Source organism: Meles meles, chromosome 3, assembly GCF_922984935.1.
Source record: "Meles meles chromosome 3, mMelMel3.1 paternal haplotype, whole genome shotgun sequence".
NCBI lineage: Eukaryota > Metazoa > Chordata > Mammalia > Carnivora > Mustelidae > Meles > Meles meles.
In genome coordinates this window covers 128,927,483-128,937,285 of record NC_060068.1, presented here as the reverse complement: position 1 = coordinate 128,937,285, position 9,803 = coordinate 128,927,483, and the positions used below count along the sequence as shown (strand labels likewise).

The following is a 9,803-nucleotide window of genomic DNA, read 5'->3' as shown; positions in this document are numbered from 1 at the left end:
TACCTTTTATGGCAGCTAGGGTCTTGGAACTTTTCTCTGGTACTTCTCTCAACACCCCTGCCCAACTTCAAGGACAAATTTCTAGAGTATTGTATGCATCTCACTATCCTTTACAACTCTTTGGTTTCCAAAATCTTAAACTTATTATCTGAAACCTTGTATCCTTCCGACCTTCCAGTTCCCTCAGTGGCACGGCTACCTACCCTAGCCATCATTCTTCCTCTCCCCTGCATCTCCACCTACTTAGCCCATCCCGCGCCTCCAGTGACCTAGAACTTTGACTTCCATTAATGAGTCAGTCTGTAGCTGGCTTTGCTTACCTGTTATTGAGTCTGGACATATTCATTGCTTATTTCAACTGGGGTCTCTTCAGATTTTTTATTCTTTTGTTCCTCTTAATTAACGTTACACCACAGAAAACTCGCCACTGAGAAAAGGAATCAGTCCAAGCATTTGATTTGTCTTTTCCTCATCTCAGCTGCTGAGAACTTCTAGAGAAACATTACATAGCCTCACTGATCAGGGTCATTAAGGTTATGAATATAGAATCTTCTGACTTAACTGCATTCTCTCTCTCTCTCTTTTTCCCTGGTTTTTCCAAGGAGTTTATATGGGCAGACCTAGGGACAGGGAGGCTCTGCACGTAAAAGAAGGTGTTGGGCCTCTTGCTGGTGAAGCGTGGCTTTAGTTGGGAGCTCAGGACCCGGCAGGGCAGTGGGAATTTGATCTTGAGTCATGAAACTGCTTGGCTGCCAGTGGGCACTTGCTGGCTGCAGTCTCCTCCACCATCATGATCTGGATTGAGTGGGCCCAGACAGTGTCATTCATCCATGTGTCAGTAGCACTGGGAGACACTTCCTGCAGTGGTCGGACCTCTCAGTACATGTGTGGTTGCCACTTCCAGAGTCATAGCATAGTCAGGTGCTGAAGTTTTTCCCCTGCAAGGTGGATTTCTTCAACACCTGTCCACAGGTAGACAATTTGTAGACAATTTCTCCTGAAGACTTCAGTCTTCATCTGAGAAGCAAAGTAGCAGAAGTGAAACTTAGCAATGCCATGATTAGGAGCAAAGATTCACCTGGATAGAGGATAGGAGTGTGCATTTTGGAGGTGGGCAGAATCGCCACACCACCTTGTACTCGTGCCTGAGGCCTTCAGGGTGCACTATCCGCTCTTACTGCCACCCATGAAAGGAAGTGTTAACTGGATTCTTAATAGTGCCTGATACCTTGTTCTTTCCTTTCTGTTGGTTCCAGTTCTCTTTTTGTTGTGGCTGGTCCAGTGTTACCAAGCTACTAACCCTTACCCTCAACAGATGTCTTGGATTATTTCCTGACTGAGAAAAGTCATCAGTGATAACATTTCTTACTGCCTTCTCCCTTTAGCATCTATCACAGATCCTTCACATTGGGCAATACTATTTATCTCCCTTTCTCCTCCAATTTCAGAGAATGAAATACTTTTCCTTTTCAGGGTTAGTTCTCCAACTATGTTCTTGATATCTCTTTCTTCTATGTACTCTAGGAACTTCATTTATCAAATTTCTCCTCACTCTCTTGGATCTTCAAATGCATCTTTCCCATGGACCCTTTCTTAAAGCAAACTAAAATATTTACTTTTCCCTGTTGTTAAGTAATCTATCCTGCAACCTACATTTCCACAAGTTAAATTTCCATCTCTGTCCTATTCACATTTATACTTTAAAAATGACTGAATTCCCTATCTCCTACTCATCAATTTTCCCAATATAATCTGTCTTCTATTTTACCCATTTTCTCAAATACTCTTTGAATACTGACTATTGTACTCCCTATTTCATAAATGAAGGTTTTGTTTTTTGTCTCACTTCAACATGGTCACAAAGTGACATTGTTGGATCCTCATGTTTTCAGTTAGATTGTTTATATTCAATAAGAGAACATTATATTCTTAGTCGTGAGTGCCAGGCCAGCTTCTAACAGTACCCAGGCCTTGGTGTTAGTGTCAGTCAGTTCCTGGATATTAAGGGGGTGATTTTCTCCTTCTCAACAACAGTGATGGTGATGATGTCAATAACAAATGATAAGTGCATTTGATGCTTATATTGTTACTGTTTTAAATGATTGATAATATTAAAACCTTTTAATCCCCATAGCACTCCTCGATAGGTACTGTGGTTTTCTCCATTTTATAGAAATTAAGACACCAGAAGGGGAAATAACATAAGAGAACAACAAAGCTGATAATATTTAGAGAACAGATATATCAGCTATTTCTTACATACCATTGCATAGTTCCCAGTCCTACTTGTTTCAGGAACTTGGCCTCTTATTTTGCATTAGCTTCCTTGTGATTGTGTAACCAACAACTCGTCAGTGCCTTTTCCATTCATGCTGAATCTTTCTTGCATCCTGCCACAAGACATCTCTGTTGCCACTGACACTCACTTGGTATCTTTGCATGAGCAACCTAGGAAAGACAGGGAGCTAAAGATTTTGGAGCAAATATTTAATGTTGCTGAGAGTTGGTGAGTATTCTCCCTTTGATCCTCCACATGGACTATTCTGAAATATGATAGTTCAGATGCCCTCTTAGAAGACTGTCCTACAATCAAGAGATCAAGTGTGTTTAACTTCATACTGAATATTTGTTCTCTGTACATCCTTGACTCACTCAAATTTCTCTTCACGTCTGCTTCTCTGGAATTGGCCTTCCTAATAAACTGGTAGTATACAAGCTTTTATGCCAGGTTTTGCTTTTTGAAGAACCTAGGCAAATTGAATCCAAACTGTGAAAATTCCACCTGGATTGTCTATAGTCTGTTCTTATCATATAGAGCATAGAGGTTGACAACATTGGCTTTAGAAGTAAGGCAGTAAATCTCAGTTGGAGTCTGGATATTGCCTCTAATGAGCGATGTGAACTTGAATAATTTATTTAATCTCTCTTATCCTCTCTTAAAAACTAGGGGTGACAGTACCTATTTTTTAAAAAATATTTTATTTATTTATTTGACAGAGAGAGAGGTCACAAGTAGGCAGAGAGGCAGGCAGAGAGAGAGGGAGAAACAGGCTCCCCACCGAGCAGAGAGCCCAATGCGGGGCTCGATCCCAGGACCCTGCGATCATGACCTGAGCTGAAGGCAGAGACTTAAACCACTGAGCCACCCAGGCGCCCCGACAGTACCTATTTAAGTAGCTTTTTTATCTATCTCTCTATCAAGGGTTATGATAAATTTAATAGTTTGCTGTGACTAGCACACTGTCTGACATATAACATGTAAATATTATTTTTTGTTATCATTATTAATATTTTGCAAAACTTGTTCTTTTTCCTTCATTCCAGTATATATGAACATTAACACCACCCAAATGAAACAAATTTTAAGGAAATCATTGGCTTTTCCCTCTGCTTCAACTCTTTCTCCTCCCAAACTTTCATCATATAATTGCTGAATAACTTAATAATTATTTTATCTCTCAAATACTTTCTCATATCCATTCTTTATTCATCTTTCTATCCTTTTTCCAGTATCTCACCATAATTTGCAATAATAGTGTACCGAGTACAATGATTTTTCTTGCTATTCTCCTTGACATGTCATAGTCTACCCTTTACTCTCCTCAGTCTTTTAAAGCATATCCCCATTCATCACTAATACTACTGAATTGTCATTGATTACTTATTTCTCTGTGACTCTAAAGGGTTTACCTGTCTTGGCAATATTGGTATTTTGGGATATTTAATTATTTTTCACGGGGGCTACTGTTCTTTTTATTGTAGGATGTGTAATAGTACCTCTGGCCTCTACCTAGTAGGTGAAGGTAGTGTCCCCTCCCCAGTTGTGACAAAGAAAAAGATCTCCAAACTTTGCCATATGTCCCCTGAGGGTAGAACCACCCTGGTTTAGACCACTGCTCTAGAAAGTGAGTCCTGTTTAGAAAACTGCTCTAGAAAGTGAGTCCTTTACAGACAGGAGTTGTGTTTTATTGGCATATATCCTTAGCACCAACCACAATGTTGGAAAAATAGTAAGTATTCAACAAATATTTTAATAAATGAATGAATGAGTCCTCTCTCCAAAGCATTTTTTTAACCACTAGCCACTCTTTTATCTATAGCTTTTAGCAGTTTGCTGTGCCTGTGTCTGTTTCCCCAATTACAATGTATAACTTCCTTATATCCTTAACCCGCACAGAATGAATGGAATACATTAGGTTCTCAATAAATCCTTATTCAGTTATATTTAATTATAAAATTAATGTCTATATAGTCCATGAATGTGTTCAGGCCATGTTTTTCTCATTTTGAAGCTACTATATGATAACAATTGTATGCTCTCACATCTTGCATAACTTTGTGAGACTTGTGGCAGCTATAATTAACAACTGTGTACCCAATTGTTTAATATCTATCTCTATAGGGTATTTTAGACTGAAGACGGTGGATACGCCCCCCCCCCCCAATGTGGCTAACATAGAATTTGTGCAGAGTACATATTCAGTAAATTATAAATCCTTGTTGAATGAATCAAAACAAATTCCTGCTGTTTCTAAATGACATGGAAAACTTATGTACTTGGAGAATTTGGTTCAATATATGTATCATGGTTCACTGATTTATATGATGCAGCATCTTTGAATCTATATTATCAAGTTTTAAAAAGTCTCATCTTTGTCAAATTAGTGAAAAAGTAATTTGCCTCTCTAAATCACTTCATAAAAGAGAGGACTTGAGACTGTCATAAGTCAATACAGATGTTTGATATCCCAGACTTGCAATCTCCTGTTGCTCAGCATGTTCATTTTTTTCTGGTACTAATGAATTACCCCACATATCTTAATTGACATATTGACCTTGAAAACTCTAGAAAATGATCTCTTCTGCCAGCTTCATTATCTATGGCTTTATTAGCCAAGGAAATTTGACAATAAAACATGAAACAATCACAATTAATCTACATACAGATGCTATAAATTATACTTCTATCAAGTAAAAAAAAAAGTGTAATCCCTAACATTGGATTGCACAAAAACATTTTAGTCTCATATTCCAAATATAAAATAAGTAGCTTTGTTCTGTTATTGTCTACTTATTAACTACTTATTAAACGATACTTTAAAAAATCTCAACAATGAATTTTTTTTTAAAAGATTTTATTTATTTATTTGACAGAGAGAGAGAGATCACAAGTAGGCAGAGAGGCAGGCAGAGAGAGAGGAGGAAGCAGGCTCCCTGCAGAGCAGAGAGCCCGATGTGGGGCTCGATCCCAGGACTCTGAGATCATGACCTGAGCCGAAGGCAGCGGCTTAATCCACTGAGCCACCCAGGCGCCCCTCAACAATGAATGTTTTATAAGAATTTCGTAGAGCAGAATATTGTTTAAAGACTCTAAATTTGGTGTCTTTGAGGAATGTTCTCACATCCGAGGAAATCAGCATGCTGTCTTAAAGAACATTAAAACTAAGAGAGAAAAAATTCTCTTTTCATGCATATTGTTGTGTATTTTCTTTCCTTACCATGGTTTCCTGTTGTTCTCAGTAGGGATCCCAATTTTAGAATATGCGGTAGACATCTGTACTATAGAAGCTAAAACTAAAAATTGTTCAGGACAAACTAAGATATGGCTTTTCATTTGACAAGAAATTAGAAGCAAAGAAATCATAGTACACAGCCTGCAATAAATGACCTCTAATAGAAGTTTGACTTTTTTTTTTTAATTAACCGACTTGGAATTTTTGCTGGAAGTATTCTGCCAAAATAAATTTGAAAGCGATCCTAACCACAAGCACTGATATTAAGCACCTGTTGACTCTTCTATGTCACACATAACTTAATGAAAAAGACCATTCCTTCTCACAAAAGTGTGTGACTGTGTTTCTGACAAGGAGTAAAAATTACAAAAGTAACAAACTGGCTTTTTAACTTAAAAGCTACTGATACTTATGTGGATATTTTATTTTAACTAAAAGCATCTCTATTATATATGATTCTATTCCTTTTTAACTTATACTGAATATACAGATATTTTCCTGGACATAAAATGTGTTATTACTTTGTTGATCAATTGCCTGTGGAATCATATCCAAATCCCCGAGTTAATAATGGTCATTCTTCTATCTACCTTTCTGATCTCATTCCCATTTGTCCCTTTGTTCCTGTCCTTGTAATTCTATGCAGTATGAAAGCATGCCCAAACAGACAATTTCTGGTTGTGTTACTCCCTGTGCCTAGAATGAAAACCCCATTGTTTGTCTCCCCAGAATATTATAGCTTGCCTTTCAAACCTCATTTCGAGCCAACCTTATTTCCTCTCTGAAGCTATCATTGACTCTTCTAGGCAGGCTTAGCTGCTTATTCCTCCACATACTCAACTTCTTTGATCCCTGTTCCTGCCCACCCCCACCACACTTTCTTCACTCTAGAACAAATTATCAGATGTGTTAGTCTTAAAATCAATGGACCTGGTAGAGTCACTTGCTTCTGCACTGATCGGACCACATTTAGAAAATATCTTTAATTCTTGGCTATTGTAGAGCAACATTGATGAATCAGGGTATGTTCAGAGAAGAAATGTATCTTAAAGCCATTATATCTTGAGCTTCCATTTATGCATTTATAAATTGGAAATAGTAGTATTGGCACTGTTATAAAAGTGCAGTAAAATAACACATAGAAATACTGTTAACTTGAAAAGTAAATTTTTATAAAATTGTTCTATGCCTGTTTACCAACTTTACCCTCCCTGTATTTACTGCCCACCATCTTGAAAGAATAGACTCCCCTGTATGCTTTTGTTTCCTTTATTTATACACTTGCAGCAAAATTACTATTTTTTAATTTTTGTCATTTTTATTATTTTTATTAAATACATATAATGTATTATTTGCCCCAGGGGTACAGGACTGTGAATCGTCAGGCTTACACACTTCACAGTGCTCACCATACCACATACCCTCCCCAATGTCCATAACCCAGCCACCCTCTCCATAACCCCCCTCTCCCCAGCAACCCTGGGTTTGTTTTGTGAGATTTAGAGTCCTTTATGGTTTGTCTCCCTCCCAATTCCATCTTGTTTCATTTTTTCCTTCCCTACCCACCAAACTCCCCACTCTGCCTCTCAAATTCCTCGTATCAGGGAGATCATATGATATTTGTTTCTCTGATTGACTTATTTTACTCAGCATAATACCCTCTAGTTCCATCCACGTGGTTGCAAATGGCAAGATTTCTTTTCTTTTGATGGCTGCATAGTATTCCATTGTATACCACATCTTCTTTATCCACTCATCTCTTGATGGATACCTAGGTTCTTTCCATAGTTTGGCTATTGTGGACTTTGCTGCTATAAACACTCGGGTGCATGTGCCATTTGGATCACTACCTTTGTATCTTTAGGATAAATACACAGTGCTATTGCTGGGTTGTAGGGTAACTCAATTTTCAACTTTTTGAGGAACCTCCATGCTGTTTTCCAGAGTGGCTGCAACATCTTGCATTCTGACCAAGAGTGTAGGAGGGTTCCCCTTTTTGCACAACATCACCAGCATCTGTCATTTCCTGACTTGTTAATTTTAGCCATTCTGACTGGTGTGATGTGGTATCTCACTGTGATTTTGATTTGTAGTTCCCTGATGCCGAGTGATGTGGAGCACTTTTTCATGTGTCTGTTGGCCATCTGGATGTCTTCTTTGCAGAAATGTCTGTTGATGTCCTCTGCCCATTTCTTGATTGGATTGTTTGTTCTTTGGGTGTTGAGTTTGCTAAGTTCCTTATAGATTTTGGACATTAACCCTTTATCTGATATGTCGTTTGCAAATATCTTCTCCCATTCTGTCAGTTGTCTTTAGGTTTTGTTGACTGTTTCCTTTGCTGTGCAAAAGCTTTTGATCTTGATGAAGTCCCAATAGTTCATTTTTGCCCTTGCTTCTCTTGCCTTTGGTGATGTTTCTAGAAAGAAGTTGCTGTGGCTAAGGTCGAAGAGGTTGCTGCCTGTGTTCTCCTCAAGGGTTTTGATGGATTTCTGTCTCACATTGAGGTCTTTCATCCATTTTGAGTCTATTTTTGTGTGTGTTGTAAGGAAATGGCTCAGTTTCATTTTTTTGCATGTGGCTGTCCAATTTTCCCAACACCATTTGTTGAAGAGATTGTAGGCTTTTCTAGATGAGAAAACTGGCATTCAAAAAGTGAAGTGATTTTCCCCAGGTCTCATATTTGTAAGAAGGACTAAATTCTGGGTTCCCTGTATCATAGCCTGGGACTTTGTGATATATATACTCCTCATTAAAAAAAAAGAAAAATGGCAAACAAGCAACATAATGAAAAATAGAGAGAGAGATGTAGGAGATGGAGCAAATTATCCTGAAAAGGAAAATCCAGTGCTCTACCACCAACAGAAAAGAGGGTGCAAAAGACACAGTTATTGTAAAAATTAAAAGAGAATGATAAAAACGGGGGAGGGGACCCCTTTCAATATTTCCTGGAGACCTGGTTTGGTGTTTGCAAATTCTTTCAGTTTTGTTTGTCCTGGAAGATTTTGATCTCTCCTTCTATTTTCAATGATAGCCTAGCTGGATAGAGTATTCTTGGCTGCATGTTTTTCTCGTTGAGTGCTCTGAATATATCATGCCAGCTCTTCCTGGCCTGCCAGGTCTCTGTGGATAAGTCTGCTGCCAATCTAATATTTTTACCATTGTATGTTACAGACTTCTTTTCTCGGGCTGCTTTCAGGATTTTCTCTTTGTCACTAAGACTTGTCAATTTTCCTATTAGGTGACGGGGTGTGGACCTATTCTTGTTGACTTTGAGGGGGGTTCTCTGCATCTCCTGGATTTTGATGCTTGTTCCCTTTGCCATATTAGGGAAATTCTCTCCAATGATTCTCTCCAATAGACCTTCTGCTCCCCTCTCTGTTTCTTCTTCTTCTGGAATCCCAATTATTCTAATGTTGTTTCGTCTTATGGTGTCACTTATCTCTCGAATTCTCCCCTCATGGTCCAGTAGCTGTTTGTCCCTCTTTTGCTCGGCTTCCTTATTCTCTGTCATTTGGTCTTCTATATCACTAATTCTTTCTTCTGCCTCATTTATCCTAGCAGTGAGAGCCTCCATTTTTGATTGCACCTCATTAATAGCTTTTTTGATTTCAACTTGGTTAGATTTTAGTTCTTTAATTTCTCCAGAAAGGGCTTTAATATCTCCAGAGAGGGTTTCTCTAATATCTTCCATGCCTTTTTCAAGCCCGGCTAGAATGTTCAGAATCGTCATTCTGAACTCTTGATCTGACATAGTACCAATGTCTGTGTTGATTAGGTCCCTAGCCTTCGGTACTGTCTCTTGTTCTTTTGTTTGTGGTGATTGGACAGCCACATGCAGAAAAATGAAATTGGACCACTTCCTTACACCACACACGAAAATAGACTCCAAATGGATGAAGGACCTCAATGTGAGAAAGGAATCCATCAAAATCCTTGAGGAGAATGCAGGCAGCAACCTCTTCGACCTCAGCCGCAGCAACATCTTCCTAGGAACAACGGCAAAGGCAAGGGAAGCAAGGGCAAAAATGAACTATTGGGATTTCATCAAGATCAAAAGCTTTTGCACAGCAAAGGAAACAGTTAACAAAACCAAAAGACAGCTGACAGAATGGGAGAAGATATTTGCAAACGACATATCAGATAAAGGGCTAGTATCCAAAATCTATAAGGAACTTAGCAAACTCAACACCCAAAGAACAAGCAATCCAATCAAGAAATGGGCAGAGGACATGAACAGACATTTCTGCAAAGAAGACATCCAGATGGCCAACAGACACATGAAAAAGTGCT

At 38.5% G+C, this 9,803-nt stretch overlaps 1 pseudogene; it reads right to left on the bottom strand.

The window, feature by feature from the left end:
• Positions 1 to 502: 502 nt before the first annotated feature.
• On the bottom strand, positions 503 to 1,772 carry LOC123939274 (annotated as a pseudogene).
• Between the last annotated feature and the right edge of the window lie 8,031 nt (positions 1,773 to 9,803).